At 34.7% G+C, this 20655-nt stretch overlaps 1 long non-coding RNA gene across 1 annotated transcript in view; it reads left to right on the forward strand.

Moving 5' to 3' along the window:
• The window catches only part of LOC116183157 (uncharacterized), a 37898-nt gene that overhangs the window by 13466 nt on the left and 3777 nt on the right, over nucleotides 1-20655 (forward strand). Inside the window, exon 2 of the long non-coding RNA XR_004147703.2 lies at nucleotides 14075-14123. This is a non-coding gene — a long non-coding RNA (uncharacterized LOC116183157). The remainder of the gene's footprint in view (nucleotides 1-14074; nucleotides 14124-20655) is intronic.

The following is a 20655-nucleotide window of genomic DNA, read 5'->3' on the forward strand; positions in this document are numbered from 1 at the left end:
TATTTTGTGGTAGCCTATCCATTTTCACCGTGTTCTCAAGGAGTATGCTGGGAACTGCGTATAAGTCATACCTAAAGTACTAAAGAAGAATTACTTGATAAACATTAATCTCTAATCCTTTTCTTGTTAACAGTGTCAATTTATTTACACAGCCTAAAGTAAATGTCTTTTGGATTTTATCAGCCTTATTTTTTTTTCCCTAGCATGGCGAACAATGCAAAGTTGCACTGGCATTACAGAACGTAAGTTGCACATATTTCATTATCTAACATGACATGTCTTTGTGACTGGGCATGGTTTGCCAAAAAGGGAGCACTAACTGAAAAGTGGTTTGCTCACACAGTTCTAAAATGTAATTCATAAAGGTAACATTTAGTCAAAAATAGACAGAAGAATTCCTCTGACTTTGAGTGAGCTTCATCAAGACTATGACTAACTCAGTCCTGAAATGTTCATAAAAAGACCCTTTTTTGTTTTACTTTCTTGACAGAAAGTATGCATACTACAGCAAAAAAGGCATGTTTGTGTGTGTGCCTCTGCACATATATACATATATATACAATTGATTTCTTAAGGTCTTACCTCCAAGTTTAATAGAGAATGCTCTAGCAAGGCCTAAAATTTAGCAGCTCTATGTTGTTAAGTCTTCAAAGATCAGCTCCTTTGTTTACAAATTCCCCTAAATATAGAAAATATGTTACATCTATCTTTTTAACAGCTTACCTCTTATCTGAAACTGTTCTGATTTGTATCTTTTGTCCTTGATATTTACTGTTTACTTGACTTCTATATTCAAGAATGGAAAGATGTATTTCAGGTAAAGGAGGTAGCATTCCTTTGAAAAAAAATATCTTGTGTTTCCGATCAGATAAAAATGAGTACTCTTTTGAATGCTTGCGAAGGTTAAACAAATATACAATACTGGAACAGATTTCTGCTTGAAGGTCAGAGCCAGCTTATAACAGGCCTCTTGCTGATATATCAGCCACTCCCCTTCCTGGGTTCTGCTCAGAGCCTGATGCATGCCCTCCCTTCAGGGCACCCATACTTAAAACAATAGGGAATGCTGAAGGAAATCATATTGCTACCCCACAGAGTTCTGGAGCAATTGAATGCAGAACGTAGTCCCTTGAAAGTGGAAAAGTTGTGAAGCTGCATGCTGTTGCTCCTTAGGAAAATCACATATCCTTCACCATCCTATTTTCAGATTTTTTTCCGAATAATTTGTTATTTTAAATTGTCTTACATTACAAGGCTGTGGTTTTCAGGAATCAAATTTCTTGTGTGAGTCCAGATCTATTAATCTTGCTGTTTGTGCTCTGTTAACTGTTGTCAAGATTCTTTGTTGTATTGCAACTAAAAATTATTGAGATCCTAACACATACAGACACACACAAGCTTTAATGATACAGGAAAAAAAAAATCAATATCTTTAATTACAAGTAACCCTTAGGTGAGCTAGTGAGAGAAAGAGTCTTTTGTTTATATTTACTATAAATTTCACATCCTCTTAACAGTATGATTCTTATGTCAAAAAAAATTTCAATTTGGGATTAAGGGTCTTGAAACCAACACAGTTAAACCTGATGAAAATTTCTATGACAATCTAAGATTGCTGAAATTCCCAGTTGTTTATTTCATCTGAAGCAGAGTTTATAAGGGACCATTCATCTGTATGGAGACCATGTGAAAGCAAGATATATAATAGCCTACATAATAAGAGGTTAATGAGAAAATCATTAATTTCAACAGAACAATTGCATTTTATAGGCAGTGTGATACTTAATCAAAATAAAATATCTGGGCTGCAACACAATCATCATTAATGCACATCCCCGTTCCTCATAGTAACTTCTGGCAGTGTCAACAGGCAAAATTCTAACTTTTTAAAGAATAATTAGAGTCATAAAAAGAGGTACATAAACTAAACCTTGCCTCATAATCTAGACTAAGCAGTTAGCAAAGGAAGACATAGAAAAATAATGGTTTTCCAGTTTAGTTTCTTTCCTCCCTTTCAGAGGCAGTACAGTTGTATAGAAACCCATTCTCTCATTCAGATGTTTCTTCAAAAAATATTAATATATATTCACACTGAGTATTCAAACAAGTGGAGAATATGGAATTTATCTATGTGAAGTAGGTTAAAAATACTGACAGTGTTAAATATAGAATGAAATGTGTGATTTCAAAACCAGACTCAATTTAAAGACATAAAGGACAAAGACAAATATTTGTTGGTTGAGAATGCATATAAAAGAGTAAAACATATAAACAGTTACCACTTGAAGTACATAAGAAGTTCTACACAGCAATTGTTAGTTGATTTATACCACTTGCTTCCATTTTGGCAACAGATGACAAATTTAATCTGGAAATGTAATGAGCTGTTTATAGATTTCAAAAGCAAAATATGAGTCACAGAATTCTTAGGGAGATATTTACATCCAAGATTCCCTGGAAAAAGTGAGTAAGAAATATTTTGGCCAAAATTATATAAAAATATGACATTAGTTGAATATCAGTTCCAACTTAATTAATATTATAAGATATACAAACTAAAATGAAGTAATCGGTAACCAAAATACTATCAATACCATTATTTATGGCCAGAAAAAATAAGACATTTACATTCTCATTAAGTATAAATTGCATGAATGATTTTAAAATCTCTAAATCAGCTGCTGCCATTCAAGAAGAAGTTACTTTAGACTCTTTGGATGGAACTATGGAACATCAGTAGGATTTAAATCAGTATCAAAAAAAGGTAAACAAGATCATAAGAGCCATTAAAAAAGGAAGTAGAAAGCAAAATGCAACCTGTCAATATAATCCTGCTTAAACACATGATGAATTAACATCTCGACTGCTATGTGAAACTCAGATTTCCTTTTTCTATTTATCTTTTCAATAAATAGGCATTGAAGAGAAGCAGCTTTCCAAAACTAAACATTTAAAAATAGTACCATGAGATAATATAGAATCCAAATGTTTATAAGTTCTAAAAATAAAGTTGATAAATTAATAGAAAACATGAAAAATAGGTTACTCAAGGTTTATTAAAGGTAAAAATGTCCTAATGACAGAATACAATAGGGAGACTACAGTGACTCATCTGGTCAAGTTCATTGTCCTCCTAAAGCACATAGCACAAGATTGTGTCCAGACAGTTCCTGAGTATCTCCAGTGAGGCGGACTCCACTCCTTGTCTGGGCAGCCTGTTCCAGTGCACAGTCACCCACAATGTAAAGTTCTACCTCCTGTTCAGGTAGAACTTCCTGTGCATCAGTTTCTGCTTGTTGCTCCTTGTCCTTGGAGTGAGGGTGCAATAAAGAAACACTCCTGGCTCGCTGCTGGGATCTACCTCACAGAGGTCTGGCTGCGGAAATCTAAAGCACTCTTCTCTCCAGTTTTAAGATGTCACACAATCCTCCCAGTCATGGTAAAAACATAATGATGTTGGTGATACATTTCCTCCCAGATAACTTGTATCTATTGGAAAAGTAACATATATCTAATCAGATATGCAGTGGGGAATGGAAGTGAACCAGACATTAATCTATTTAGAGTTCATTGACTCTCTGAAATTCAGGCATGTAGCCTCATTTGTGAAAGACAGGAAAAATCCTTGAAAATCTTATTTTAAAAATTATTTTACTTAAGAAGGCTAATTGTGTATTCAAGACACTAGATTTTAGCTTTCCTTAAAATAAAGTGAAACTGATATTTTGGTTTAATCACATAACTAATAAACACAGTTTTATTACAGTCTACTGAAAAACATAGAAGAGGTTGCTATATTTTTACCACACTCGCCTGCAATGAACATAGTGACATATGGACTGGGATGTTTTTCTCTTGAACTACAGCCAACTTAATTAGAAAAAAATAAGGGAAAAATATTGGCAAATTAAAAGAAAGGGGAAAAAAGAAAAAAGAGAGAGAAATACACGCTTGCAGAAATTCAAAGAAATGCTTTGACTTCATTCTTACAAGTCACCCATTTAGAAGCTGACAGAGCATTCATATCTTGTGCAGTTAGCCCATGCTGTCTTCCATTGAAATGGAGAAGCAGGGGGCTGAGCAATTCCCACCAAAATCAACTGAAGCTGACTTCAAGCTGTGTTTTCCTACTATTAAGACTTGCTTTGCAGATAAGGTGTGGGAAATACTGATAATCTCTGAAACCTCACCCTTCTTAAATCCTACTTGCTGAAACATGCTGTTTGATTAATGCAGAAATGTATAACCCTTCTGAAATATTCACATTTAAATAAAAAGAAAAAAGAGGCAAAGAGAGGTGATGGTATGCATCAGGACTTCAACCTGGATTTACAATCTTTGCTAAGGATTTTCTGTGTGACCTTAGGGCTTGCAGTAATTGCCCATATGCCTGCTATTATCCTGTGGTAAAGTGTAGAATCTCTTCTCCCCAGATATCTCAGACTAGCTCATACTTTCCATGCATCATTTGACTTAACATAAATTGACAATACGTCTTATCCTGTTTATAAATCTATACTCCAACATGTCACCCTATCTTCTCCAAAACCCTGCTGAGCTGCCTATTAACTCCACAGGAGTCTACATTTCCACCAGCTGATGTGTGAAGTGCTGCAAAGGCTTGTGGCTACCAAGAGATGGGAAGCGCTAATTTACACCTACTGAGCTTCCAGCAAGGCTTTCAGGGGATGTATTCTTTGCAAAAAAAAGTTTAGGTCTCTAAGTGATCTGAAACCATGCTTACACTACTAAATGAATCACTACCAAATCAAATTCTGCATATTAGACAATCACAGACAAACCTTTTTGAGACTGACTGGTGCTAGTGTCCCTTTATTTCTAGCTGCTAGAGGAAGAAAATACATTCAGAAAATGTATTAGGGATTGTTATCTAAATATGGTTCTTTCTAGTTTGTAGCAAATAAGCAGATTTTTACTAGTCACCAGGATAATCCATATCATGTGATGAGGTTTGTTATCTTGTTGATACCTCTTCATCTTGCATACAATCTAATTAGATGACAATTATATTTCCTTCTCTATAGGATATAGTCAATGGGGACCCTCAGTCTGCAATGCACTTGCTTGACCTGCTTCACTGTTCCAGGGATAACAATATTATTTCATCCCACAGCACTGGTTCATGTTACATAGCACCAGAGGTAGCAGCAGAACCCACTCTCCAGGTGGAGATGAATGAGACAGTGGATGTTAGAGAAACATGAGACAGAACTTTAGGGAAACTTGATTTTGATGGGAAGTAATCTGGGCTGAACCTACTGAGTTGGTTTGGGAGGACTTGGTACACAAGAGAAAGTGTAAAGTAATATATAGTACTGTACTTGAAACTGCAAATTTAATGGCCTAGTCACCCATTGAAATGTTGCATTCTTAGCTATAAATTAAGAGTAGGAATGTAAGATTGCTTATATTGAACAAGACATGGTGATACAGTTAATTTCCATTCATAACTTGGCAAAAAATCTGATCGAGATATTTTTGTACCTGACTTACTTTGGATACTTTCAGTTTCTTGTTTTTCTCCTGTTTTTCTTCTGATTAGTTAGTATAGTTCCATATCTCACTTAATCTTATTTTTAGTGACAAGAGCTGAGGGAAACAGAGATACTTAATACATTCTTTGCCTCAGACTTTAATAGCAAGACCAGTTATTCTATAAATACCCAGCACTTGAGCTAAAGACAGGGATGGGGATGAGAATAAAGTCTCCATAGGAAAAATGGTCAGCAACCGGCTACACCACTTAGATGCACACAAGTCTATGGAGCTAGATGGGTTCCCCCAAGGATACAGAGGGAGCTGCTCCCCAAGCCCCTTTCCATAATTTATCATTGAAAAGCAGCATTGGTACATAGGTAAATGGTTGAGTTACCATGCCTGGAGGTATTTAAAAAACATAAATATGGCACTTAGGAACGAAGCTGAGTGGACTTGGTTAACATATGGACTCAATGATCTTCTCCACACTAAATCACTCTAATATCTATAAATATCACTCTTCAAAGTGGGTTGTGATTAAACCCCAGCCAGGAACCATGCAGGCATTCACTCTCCTACCAACTGAATCAGGGAGAAAAATGGAAGCATAAAAGCTAGAAAAGTTGTGTATTGAGATAGAGAGTTTCTTAGGGAAAGCAAAAGCTACATAGCTAAACAAAGCAAAAGAAAGGTCATTCACTGCTTCCCATGAGCAGGCAGGTGCTCAGCTATCACCAGAAAAGTAGGGCCCCATCACAGTTACTCAGGAACACCAGCACCATCACACCATCACACTGCTGCCCTCTTCGTCCTCCTTCCTTCCACTTCATTAAATGAGCATGATGTCATGCAGTCTGGTATATCCATTTGGTCAGCTTGGATCATCTGTCTCAGCTCTCTCTCCTCCCTACTTCCCTTGCACCTCCAGGCTCCTCATCTGTGTAGGAATGTGAAAAGCAGAAAAGGCCTGGTTCTAAGTCCTGCTCAGCAATAATGAGCTTTATATTATCAACATCTCTATATTATCAACATCATCTTGAGCTTAAATCCAAAACACAGTCCTAGTCACTAGTCATTGCAGAGAAAATTAACCCTACCCCAGCCAAAACCTCACAAAGTGTTGAATGGTAGTCTAAACGGGGTGAACTCTCTTACAAATTTATAGGTGCACACTATGTATTTCAGTATATATGTTTGTGGATGTTTCCAAATTCAAGTGCATTTAGAGTCTCAATTCTATTTCAACTCCTAAATTCCTATGTATTTTAATAACATAGAGATCCTTAGGACATTAGGTGACAAGACAGGTCCTTCTAGGTTGCTTCAGAAGGAGGTAATACTGTTAACAAGGAACACCATCAGTCATCTGATGCAACTGAAACAAATCAATGGAATCAAAATACATGAAATAAACAAGAAAAAAATCAGTAAGCAACTCTCATGGAATTCCTGGAATCGTTACAATGAAGCATGACTTCTAGTGAGGTATATGCTCCACAGACTGAGTGCTTAATAGTGATAATTCTTCAAACAAGAAAATAATTAATTTCCCTGTATTCCAGGTGAGCACTTTGCAGCAACTTAAAAGCTATTTTCATTTTGCCTCTTTTCTCGACAGCAGTATATAAATCCCTTCTCATATTGGAGATCAGTCTATATTTTGATATTAATACACAGAAGATAGAAGAGTGGCTGTGAAAGGCACTGAATCCAGTTTTTCCTTATTGTGCAAGAATTCTGACTTGTGGGCTAGTAAGCCAAGGGAAGAATGCAGCATTCGTTTTTTCCTATCTGTGTTTTTGCTGAAACCAGTTGTGTTTGCTTTGTCTTATAAAGACCAAGCCATCTGGTGGGTATGATCAGATGCATGGGGTGCCTCAGGGGAAGCAGATGAAGGAATGCATAGTTTGTGAATCTTGATAGGACTTATATATAATACAACTCTGAAGCCTCTCAACTTTGATGAGATGAGACAAGTTTCAGGTCCTACTCAGACTTAGAAATTGAAGAAAATAGGGAATAGTAATAATGAAAAATGTGTTGAGTACTTAATGGCTTTAAATATTATGGAATGTTCAGTCTGTGAGGTCTTTATAAAATGTAATACATAAGGATAAAGGAACCAGATATTAACCCATCAAAGGTACAAGAACAGTAAACTAAACAAGAATTCAACAGAAAAAAAATCAAGATTAGATAGAGGTTTGAATAAGATTAATGTAAATTTATTTATGGTTTGTATCATTGGATCAATAGTATAAAACAAATATAAAAACATACAAAGATAAGTAAATATAAGTATGTATGCTTTTTAAGGTACTGATATTAGTGGCAGCATGCAGAGGAACAAAGGGGATTTTAAATGCTATTGCAGTGCATAAATGATATAATTAAGTTCATGAAATGTAGCTTGTGCTATTCATTTAATTAAAGCCAGTTTTTCTTATTATTCACCTATTTGAAAAGTAATTTATTTTATTTGAATAAAACCATAAATAATACAGGTAATAGTAATTAAAAATATTATCATTCTGTTGCTAAACATTTAATGTATTTTGCAAAAATGAGCACTATTTTTACTTTCATTGGGTTTGGGTTTTTTTTTCCTTGTTGTCTTTGTATATAGGAAATTTTCTGTGAAATTAGATTTACAAGTCTGAATTAAATTATAGGTTTAGCTTTAAGAGTGTACAGAGTACTGCAGCATTAGTGCTGTCTGAAAGTTTCTAGATCTAGATCATGTTAAAATCTGTATTTCCAAAACAAAAGAAAGGTTTCAAATATTAAAAAGTACCTGTAGCCTATGATAAATAGTATTTGCCATTATTTTTAGAATACTTTTTGTTATTTTTCTTTTTATGGATTTCCCTATTTTAAATATATTTTTTGTCTGTATGTAGCCAAAAATGATTTTGCTATTGTAAGCACAGCTGCTGTGCATAGTAAGAGGGTTTATATTAGAGTCAAGGCAGTTGCCATTCTGGTCACAGTTGCATGCCTGATTTATTAGGGAAAATCTCCTATCCTATTGTTTAATTTTAGTTATGGGCCTTCTCACCTGTGGGAGCCTGTTTAGGTTGGGTCTTCATGTCGTGTTGCCCTTGAGATAAAAGCTCCTAGTTCCAGGCAGTGTCCATCCTTCTAAGCAGGTCATAGTGCAGTCAGAGCCCTTCACAGCCTTTCATACTCTCCACTGTTATAACTCATCAGTTATATGAATTGAATATCAATGTTAATGTTCACTACCTAGGGCTGCTACCTGTAGTACCAGGTCTCTGTGCTTCTACTCCACATTTTCATTCTCCTGAGAATGATTGTCTATTAACTAGCATGAGATGATGCAGTGTATGACTACACAAAGATAGACAAGAACTAAAAATAGTTTAGGTGTCAGTGACATGATTTCTAGACAACAGTTATCATAGTCAAAACGAGCTAAAATCAGCTTCAACCAAAAGAAGTCAAGACAAGATGTCGGACCCTGTATTGCAAGGTCAAGGGAAACTCCTTTTCTTAGTAATGTCAGGGCCAGACAAAGTGGGCTAAATCAAGAAATGCTTGATTTGCATTTTTTTAGTGAATTCTTTCTATAACATGAAATAAGGAAGAAGAAACTCACTTATTACTGCTTGCTTACCTACTACCCACTGGAGGAAAAGGTCAGGTTGAAGAACATCTGAAGAACCTGGAGGTAGACAAGTCCATGGGACCTGATGAGATACATGGTAGGATTGAGTGCACCCTCTTCAAGTTTGCAGACACCAAGCTGCATAATGCAGCTGATGTGCTGGGTGGAAGTGATGACATCCAAAGAGACCCTGACAGGTTTGAGAGGTGAGCCTATGTGAACTTTATGAAATTTGACAAGATTTGTATTTGTGCTTACAATTACCCTGACCCAGGGCACTTGCATTTGTCCTGGGCTGCAAGTGGACATTGCAGAGAATGGATTGAGAGCAGCCCTGAGGAAAAGGACTTGGGGATGCTGGTTTGGCAGAAGCTTACCATGACCCAACAATGTGCTCTTGCATGCCAGAAAGCCAAATATATCTTGAGCTGATATCTTGTCCTGAGCTGATATCTTGTCCTGAGAAGGGTAACCAGCAGATCAAGGGAGATGATTCTTCCTCCTCTACTCTGCTCTCATGAGATCCCACCTGGAGTGATGCATTCAATTTTGCAGCCCCCCAACACAAAAAGGACATAGACCAGCTGAAAGAAGTTCAGAGGAGGTTTGTAGAGATGATCAGATGACTAGAGCACCTCTCCTAGGAAGGTGGACTAAGAGAGTTAGGACTGTTTTCCTAGAAAAGAGAATGCTCTACAGAGACTGTATCAGCCTTCTGGTACCTACAGAACAGCTACAAGAAGGCTGGAGAAGGACATTTTACAAAGGCATCTAGTGATAGGACAAGAGGGAATGGCTTTTAACTGAAAGAGGATAAATTTAGACCAAAAATAAAGAAGTTATTTACTGTAAGGATGCTAAAGCACTGCAACAGGTTCCCAAGGTTGGGGATTCTCCCTAAAAGTGTTCAAGGCCAGGCTGGATGGTCTTGAGCAGCCTGGTATAGTGGAAGGTGTCCCTGCCCATTGCAAGGTTACTGGAACTAAATGACTTTTAAAATCCCTTCTAACCCATACCATTCTGTGATTTTATGATTCTGAGTATTGTTTAAACCTATATATGCTAAATTCCCCTTAGAATTATTAATAACATTTAGACCAACATTCCTAAATTTGCAATTAAAAATACATATTAACAAAAAGATGCATCTATTCACATGGAGACCTTTCACAGGGTTCTAGAAGTAAAATAATATTTATTTGGAATTTTCAAGCCTTACATATTTCTGCCTATATTCAATGACATAAATGAGCACATGAATAGCTTCATTGTATGTACAGATCTTTTGACACTTCACAAAAAATTGAAAATAAAGTGTAAACCTCTGAACTAAAACTTATTCTAAAAATTACATATGTTATCTGTAAATATTATGATGTATCATAGCAAAAGTACCACATATATTTCTATGTGTTTTTAATTACAGAAAAGTTTACTATTATCATTTTCACTCTCTGACTACTTCAATATTTCCTTGAAATACAAACAGCTCTTTGATAGAAAAATGTGAAAGAGGAATTTGATGACTTAACTTGAAATACGTAAGAAAAACCTTACAGTGTTGAGTTAGCACTATGCTCAGCAGAGATTAAAAGGTAAAGGATGTTTCACAGCAAGAAATATTCTGCTGTGTATCTGAAAGGTTGCAAACGTGATTAACTGTGGCAGGTCTCATGTGCTCCACTCATTAATCTCACACCTGGTAATGCATTAGGGATGGCAGGAGTAAATATGATGAAAAAGCGCCATTTCATAATGCCATACAACATTAAGACAAAAAAAATAAATTGGGGTTTGGAAACTTTGAAAAGGGATTATTAGCATTAGTGTTAGTTGCTGATATGCTATTGTTATTAGTATTAGCATTGTGATGATGGTGATGAAGATGATGATGATTACAAAATGCTGCAGATAGGTTTAGATTCAAAGTCATCAATATTTATGAATATTTAGGATAAAATCCTCAAAAGTATTTCTAATGGCATCTTACTGGTTACTGGTATCCATATGTACCCAACATATGTGCTCTGGAAGAAGATCACTTACTAGACATTATGGCATATGTCACCTTGGAAAGGGGGGCACTGCTTACCAAACTCCTTAAATATAATCTCTCTCATTTGTGCACTAAACATGATTTAGGTAAAAATATTATAAAATAAATCAAAAAAGAGGTTAATTTATCCCACCCTAAATAAGATTTTACCAAGTATGCACTTAAAATGTGACATAATTTTAACAGAATTCTACTTCATTTTGACCTGAGTAGGAATCTGCTGACTCTAGGTATGTTTCCAGAGTCCCAATAAACACAGCGATTCTTCACTGTCTAGGAGGCAAAGGGGCTTTATTGATATTGAACACCACACATACACACACACTATCCGCCCCACCAATAGCTTTTTTTACAGACTACTGCTGCACCATATGAGATGTTTGAAATAAACCAAATATTGTAAAAGTTAAGAGATAACTGCACAATAGAATTTTCTAAGCAGTTGTTTTACTTCATTGTTTTAAAATGATTACCACTTTCGCTTTTACTGTTTCAGATTTACATCATGACTTTGCTCTATATTTCTTCCTTTCCCCTAGAGCATGTTCTTCTCCTCCTCCTCTTACCTGCTCAATCTCAGTTCACTTCAGTTTTACCTTTAAGCAATTCTTTCTCCACACTGTAGTGTCTTGTCTTTCTGGTCATTAGCCATCTTTCTCTCTCTTTAGTAATAAATGGACAGTACCAGTATAGCATTAATATCTTAAGTAATGCTCAAATATTTAAGAGAATAGTGTTATTAACACATCAATTTCTTCTTGGATGAAAGATTGATGGCATATTTAATGATAAGAAAGAAAGACTCTCTTATTTCTAAAGAAATATTTCACTAGACCACTTGGTCTCACACAGTTTGGAGCTGTTTCACTCAAAGCCGTGGTTTGCCTTGGCTGCAACGCCTACATGGTAGCTCACTTGCAGGTGGGCTGTTAGTGGACAAACCATCAGTGTGGGCATCCTGTCAAATGTGTTTGGTTTCATTCTATCCACAAAGATACAATATATCACATACATAGATTTCAAATATTATAAAACCTTTTGCAGCAATTCTGCTTGTCAAAGATAATTAGAAAATTGGGCCTTGATGAGAGGGACAGTCTTTTTCAGGTATGTTTAAGCTATTATCTAACAGCTTACAAAAAATGCATCTAAATTTCCATCTGTGATTCCTTCTTTCTTTCTGTAGTCTGGTCTCATCTGTTGGGTAGTGAAAGTAATGTAATTTCATATATAGTATTAACAAATACATTTATCATTCATACTTTCTCAAGGTTTTCTCTACTGTTATCTCCTATACCTGAGGAATGCCTGAAGTGTCTACGGATGACATAGCCTAAATCAGAGGACAAAATTATGATTAACAAGAGAAACAAGCCAACTTCCACACTAATAAGCAGACTGTTGCTATGTATGTAAAAAAAGAAGTATTATTTTCATTTTCTGTCATCAATATTTAAAAGATAAATATGAAGAAGGCAAATGACAATCATTTGACTGCAATAAGTTATGACTTTTGAACACACACAATTATTATGTATTTACATGTTCAAGGTGACTACAGCAAAGGTTAAGACATAACTTAGCAGTGTCTAATTCAATGCAATCCTTGAAAAATAATGGTGCTATATATGTCTGGTTAAATTGCTTAGAAAAAAAAATCAAAAACTCAACTTTTTTCTCTTTTACAATCTTTTATAAATTAATGTCTCTAAAACTGCTAAAATAAAGAGCACATTGCCCTAACATTCATTTACAGAGGAAAGTTTTAGAAAACTCAGTCATAAAAAATGTTTAGCACCTCTAAAATATCTATAATTCACTGCAGTAGACAAATAAGAAAATCCTAAATTTTTAATAATGGAAAAGATACAATTCAACAGTGAGTGGATGATATATTACATAAATTCTGCAATTACAAGGTATTAAAACAACCATTGTTTCATTCTAAAGAAATAAAACGACATTAAACCTTTAAAATTAAAATAATTTTATACATTTCCACTACCCTGTATTGAGATCAGAATAAAAAATAATATAGTAATTTAGAAAAATAACATACATGCCTAGAAAAATAGTTCTAAACTATTGTGGATATAAAAAATTGCCATCAAAATGAATCTTCAACCATGTTTTCACTTTCAGGAAAATTTAATCCACATTATTTTTCCATCAAGAAAGACATTTCAGACAATGTTTCTCTTGCTTGCTTTTTCTTCTATACTTAAATCCTAAAATAAAGGTAAAATAATGAAATAATTTATAAGATTATTCAGAAATTATTACAAGAAGTAGATTTTAATTTTTTCCCTTCAACTACATAAAACCTTTTCAAGCCACTTAACACATCATGGTAAATTCTGATGATCTTTTGTTGTTAATGCCTATCAAAAATATATATTAATTGCCTATTGTAACTTAAATAAATTAGATGTTCTCAAAAATGCAGCATAATTCTACAGAAGCCCAGTGTTTTCTTCAGAATGACAAAAGACTTACAAAGATAAAGGTCAGTAAGTCCTGTGCAGAGTTCATGTTTATTCACTCTCTGACTCATTAACAAATGTAAAGCCTATTGGCTTCTGTCTTGTTGAAAGAATTAAGGATATAATCCCAAAAAATACTGATTACTTCCAGCCTCTGGCTATGCAGTAGGACTATCATGAGGAAAAGAACAACTCACCTTAGCCAGTTTCTATATAAAGATGCAAAAATACAGACACAAAGCAGAACCATCAATGGAACAACATGAAAGTTCTGAACTGCATTGTGATTGTGTAAATTCTGATGCTGATTTTCCCCATCTGTATTTACCTCTTCAACAATTTATTTTGGGAAGAAGATTTCAGTGTTCAGAAAGTCTCGAGAAATTTATTTATTTCTTCTTCCTACAGGTACAATTGATAGCAGCTTTTTCCAGTACTTGGTGCGTGTCCTTAGAAGGTAAGGACAATCAAGTAATGACAAAAGGACTGTAAGGTTTAAGCTCAATGTGTTTGCTTTCTTATTTTTGTAGGAATTTTTTTCTTCCCATCACCTCTCCCCTGACAAAGGTCGTATTATTTATCATTACAGGTTTTTTTCTCTGAAAACTATTTAGCAAATGGAGGATTTATTGGGGTTCAATATGTTTGTGCATTTACTGCACTCCCAGTGGTTTAGTTATACAAAAATAAGAATGCTAAATAAATTATATGTAATGTCCCACTAACCAGATTTATGATATTTCTTTGCTTGTCCTGTTCCTAAAATGTAGATTATATTTAGAAGTTTCTAATAGTAAGTTTACATCTGTTTTCAGGTCAGTTTTTTATTTCCCTTATCTTGTAATTTTCTTTGTAGTCTTGGGATGTAGTGTTTTGTAGTTTCTTTCCCATTTAAATTTCTGTAATGTTGTTAAGCCATTATAATATTTTCCTTGTGATCATTACAAATTATGAGTCCTTATTACAGAGAAATTGAAGAGTTTCACAATCTAATTTCCCACTGGCAAAAAAAAAAATTCTCCCTCATGAATTGTTTATTTTCTTCCAGACAATCTTGGTGACATGTGCTCTTTGTAGAAACCTCTCCATGGATTTATTAATAATTTACAAGATTTTTTTCACCAGAATGGGCATTCCTAGTGTCACTGCTACAAAAATGGAAAGTATCAAAAATAATTAGATGTACTAATTTTCATAGTTCATGCAGTTGACACTTTTACTTTGCAGCTTTGTTGCCAAAACTGTACAGAAGTGTTGTTAAAGTATATGGTTTCTTGGAATAGGCTACATCTCACACATCCAAATTTTCGCTTTATTTGGAATTTGTCACTTCAGTTAGAAAAATACTAGAATCTCATAACTCAGGAAGCCTATTAGAATATCAACAAAATGTGTGAGGAGCAAGGAGAACTCTGTATGCAGTCTGAAGAATTCTCTAGAGTTAATTGTTCTTTGTAGACAACTCTGTGTGAACATGCAGATACCAGCATTCCACATTTTGATTCACAGTCTGGATACAGAAACACAGAGCTGAACAAGCTCAGAACAGATACCTTTGGTCTGATCGTGTCTAATTAGCACTGGTAGTACAACATTTTATTACATAATAAATTGCTCTATCTCCAGTGCAACCAGCAGGTAACAAGAACTCTTACCCTGAAAGTCAGAATCTTGAGGTGCTTGCACTCCCAAAATAACATTATAACCAATGCTGGTAACACAACAGTTGGAGATGAAATTAAATCAGTGTAGAAATGATGGACCTCTTTGAAATGTAAATTAGCTGGAAAATGCATTCTGGAATACAGGTGTTCCTCTTTCTAATGCCCTGAAGTCACTAAGCATCATTCCCAAGAAATTTGCTCACTGAATCATTTTGAAGCTGCTTATAGTGGGGAAAAAAACATAAATCTGTGGTCTGCTGCCTTATTATAATCACAAAGAAAAGTAACACCCAGTGCTAAGGAAATTATTAGTATGCCCTCTGGAAAATTAAAGCTGAAATCTTCAGTGGAAAAAATAGAATTTTTATAATGGTGGTAAACCTAGTCCACTCTCTCCCTATTCTTCCTTTCTCCTCCCAGTTCCAGCCCTTTTTCTGCCCTTTCACCCTTAAGAAAAAATGACAACTGAACTACAAAGCACAGCCTCTGTCAACAGTCCAGATGTGTAAAAGTTGATCAGACTAGAGCACATACCAGAAACAGCTTTGAGGCATTCAAAGATTACAGAAAGGCCATCTGCCAATGTTCTCTTCTGCTCAATATCTCTGTAACCATCTTTAAAAGCTCAGCTGTTGTTGATCTTTCAGCATCAGAACAATAATACTCTTTCCTGTCCAAAGGACCCTGATGACAATTTCATTTGGTGAGTTACATGAAATTACACATAATTTTCATCAAGACAATCATCTTGATATGTCAGCTGATCTTCTGCTGTACTCTCCTTTTGTTTGTCCTCTCACCAGATTGAAATAGGAACAAAAGTTTTGACTGCTTCTCAGGGCATGAACTTATTTACCCCCTGGGATTTATAAGAAATACATAGAAGTGCACTTTGAAAAAATAAAGAGTAAAGTTGAATTCTTGAATTCTCAGCTGGTATGAAGTCAAAGTCACACAAACAACTTTTGCATATGGAATGTGAAACACTCAACAGAGCTCCTAGATACATTATCATGCATGCAAAGCCTTTCATAGTCAAATCCTTCTGAGTTCCATTGCACATGCATATCACGATATTGAAAGTGCAAGCAGGGTACAAATGCTTGTAATGTTCATGTTCCCATAGTACTTAGGGAACTTTAATGAATACATGTATAATTCATTTAAAAGGAGATAACTGGCATGTGGCATACCAGGAACTGTGACCTGTTCCATTGATGTTAATGATAACAGCCTCAGCCAACTGCAGTAATGAACCTCCTTGAACCTTATGGTAGCTCATATATTTTCCTCTTGCTATAAATGTTTTATTTTACCTGATACAGTAATGAAATTGTCAAGATAATGAACAGAGTAATCATTTCACACAAATGGCTAACTTTAATTAAAAATCATAGTGTTGATTGCTAGAATATGGGAGTAACAGGCCATTGATCAGATTACAGATCACTGATAATTGAGATGTGGCTATAGATGCAAAGACCTGTGAACTCTACCTTACCGAAGGACATAATGTGTGCTGTCAGTAAGCAGAAGTCTCAACACATCATTAGCCCATATATATGTAATTCTTTACTCGGCTGTTAAATCTGCAAGGACAAATATTGCCTATTAGACCACCTCCAAAGTAACAGTGTGAATGAATGACACAACTACCTAGGTAGGGATGTCAATGTACTGCAAATGGAAAAACACTTGTTCTAGAAGGTATTCCTGAGAAGCAGAAGCTCTCCTATCGAATTGCTTGCCATTCTATGGCTGCCTAAGCAGGTAGCACTCAGAGAGAGAAACTGAAGTTGACTTTTCTGAATAATGTCTCAAACCTCTACCCTTCTGAATGCAGTGATCAATTTAATGTCCTCCTATATTCTATTCTATAATTTTCATCATAGTCACAAGATTATAAACTCATCCCATGTCATAAGAAACATGGATATTACTTTTTAAAAGTTTGGAGGTTTTCAATTAGAATATCCACTCTTTCTGATTATCTACTTCTTTTTTCAAGGAGTATAGAAAAATAGAAATAATAAAATTTGGCTTACAAATCATAGTTATGAAGATGAAGCTGAAAGATCTGACAGGGTCCAGAGCAGTTTTCAGCTGTGGCTATATGTCTGGTCATTGTGGACTTGATGTGAAATGCCAGGTCTTATGAGACTCACCCCAATGCTGTCTTCTTAAAACTTTCTTCTTTTGTTTACAACTGGCAAAGAAATCACACTCTTTCCTCCCAAGTGTCTTTTTGCTAGATTATAACACTGGTTTGTGTGTAATATTGACTTTGAAAAGCATGTAGCTTTCACAGCAAGACACACTCGGAGTATTTTAGCTCTCTTTATACCAGTTGTCAGTTTACTGTCTGATAAAATTTTATTTATTTATTATTATTATTTGAAATTTCCACGTGAAACTCTACATTATATTATGTTTTAGAAAAAATTATATGAAGGATAGATATCTCAATTAGCATTTTGGAACTCATCTCAAGCCATGTGGCAAACCACACTTCTGCCTACTATGATCCCATGGATATCTTGGTTTGCTGTTAATAAAGATTTAAGAAATATGAAAAGCAACCTCTCTGATGGTATGCAAAAAAGTACTGATTTAAGTTCTAAATAAAGCATTTGTTAATTAAACATTTGTTTCTCAGCAGTGGCATAACAGTGAAAAGCAGGATGAGTGCATCACACATTTTTTAACAATTTCTTGATAGAATTTCTTTACTTGTCTTTTTTTATGTTGAAGAAGGTTGATTCTTTATAACCAAAATTTATCACAAAGAAAATTCAATATTCAGCAGTACTAGTAGAAAGTTGGAGGAAGAATTCTTATTGGATGCTTCCAGTCAGACCTGTTTTGACAGTGGTGGCTTTCTATCAGTTTTGAGCCATAAATTGTCTGGGATTAAAATTTAAAGGCTTTACGACAATTCTACCATGAGAGTCACTAGAATTTGGTTCTTTTAGTCTTCTAGTGGAGATTTGGGAAGAAAAATGAGGAAGTAGTATGAGACCAAGTTTTAACATGTTGCATTATTGCACGAAGCAGTAATTAAAGATTTTGCACAGTCATATTACAAAACATTGCTGCAGATGTCTACTCTAGAAAAATCAATGTAGACTAAATAGGATCATTCCAGATACTGACAAGGTATAGTCAGACCTAACAGCAAGTATATTTATATATAATTTCTCTTGGCCAGTCTGTGTTTCTATAGGACAATCTCTGCTGTTTTCCTAAGATACAGCCCTCCTAACATTTAAATCTTCCTTTCTATCAGACTTGCTGTCCTTTTCAGAAATCGTACCAGGAGTAGACACACACTTTTTATTCATGGAATCATAGATAACAGGCAAATATGGAAACTAGATGGCACTGAACAAGTTGTTCTACTAGTACTCACCAATGCCCTTCAGAGGAAAATGGCCAGCAGCACCTTTGCACTGCTTGTGCTCCTACACATGTAGAGGCAAACAGAGACAACAGTAAAAATTAATGGTTTTGATAAGTAAAACTTAATGGTTGATCTCCTTTTAAGCTGTATCTCGTATTCTCACAAACTGAAAAAATATCCTAAAAGGATAAGGACACACAAAAGTTACTTGATATGCTTAATGAGCTAACAAGGTGTTTAGCTACACAATCATTCCCTTTATATGGTTGTGGACAAGAATTTTTGAAACATTAACATATCCTCGACAGCTGCAATGACACAAATTCGCTTAGCTACCCTGACACTGCAACAATATTCAGTCATTATCAGTCAAGATCTATCTGAACAAATGACCTAAGGATAAAAAATTCCATATCTATTACTTAGCAAAAATTTTCTGGCTGCTTTTTTGTTTGGTTGTTTGGGTTTTTTTAATCAAAAAATACAAGTAGTTTTATTAAGCAAATAAAGGCTTAAACATACTTCAGGTAGGTAAATACATAAATATTGAATCAAGACATGCACAATCTCAGGAGGGCTATCTCTGATAGAAAATCAACATTTCCTTACCTATGAGTTTAAATAAACCGGGCTATGAGAGTTGAATTTCAACATCTTGTTTAGTCTATAAGATATGTAAAATACAGAAGCACAGCATGAGACCAAAAAAATCTAGAAAGATAGTACCTTATGAGGTCTCAAATAATGAAATTTGTGCTAGTTTCAGTATGCTTGAAAGTATTCAGCAATTATATGGTATACCTTAAGATGTATCCATTACTGTATATATGGCTGTCAATAATAACAGTTATATTTACAGCCATTTATATCCTCAAAAAAGCAGGTATTTGCAGTTTTTTTAAATACCTCCCTCCTTAAAATTAACTATGATACTAATTATTTTTTTAATTTTATGAGTACTTAATAAATGCTATTAATTCAACTTTAAAAACTCAGACCCTAGTAACTCATAAAAACAAATCAATTCACTTTAAGTGGTAAAACTGAAATTTGCTTTCAGAGGAAAACTGGATAGGAGTAAAGACAAAACACTAAATTATGTCTATAAGAAGTGACTTTCAGAGATGTGTGTCACATATTGACATGCACATGTATACACTTTCTCTCTTGAGCAGTGTGACCAATAAACTTTCTTCTTCTAAGTACATTAACATCATCAACTTTGTTAACATAAAGAAATTTTGCTGAGTCACACTCTGTATGAGTATGCCAGCTTATCTCTTCTGAGGCAAAATGTAAATAGTATGAAGGGGAGAATTTATTCTCAGAAGAACTAAATATTTTTTCTAAGGTTTGTTCATTGTGTTGTTAGAAGAGTGACTTGAGAGCAATTCTTTATCATATCCCATTAAATATATATATTTCCTTATACAATAATGAAACAGAGTAAGTTAATCTAAAACTGCTTTTTATACAGCAAATTTTCATTAAATAAATTTTTCCCATAATTTCCCAAAATAATAAGCAGTTAGCATTTCCCCTTTATCTTCTTTACTCCCCCAGGAAATTCTCAGGTTGCAAAATCATCCATTGTATTTTTTCTTTTAATGTGGTTTTTCCTTTAGTATACTGCAATGGTAGGTACTTTTGAATATGGGGAAAATCAACTATGACAGCATTTATTAAATGTTCAAGAACAACTTGTGTCTAGAACTGACCTGTCAGCTCTCATATGGTGCAAAGAAAGGAAATGAAACCTAAAGTACAGATGAATATTACAGGTGAATAGCCATCTACATTTTACAAGGCCACTAATTAAATCAGTGAATTTTTTTATGCCCTGGTCTTGTTCTTGATAATATAGATGTTTTTCCATGCTTTTTTACACTCTTCATGTCACGTTTTTAAGTAACACTATCCTGCCA

The sequence above is a fragment of the Lonchura striata genome, chromosome 5, assembly GCF_046129695.1.
Source record: "Lonchura striata isolate bLonStr1 chromosome 5, bLonStr1.mat, whole genome shotgun sequence".
NCBI lineage: Eukaryota > Metazoa > Chordata > Aves > Passeriformes > Estrildidae > Lonchura > Lonchura striata.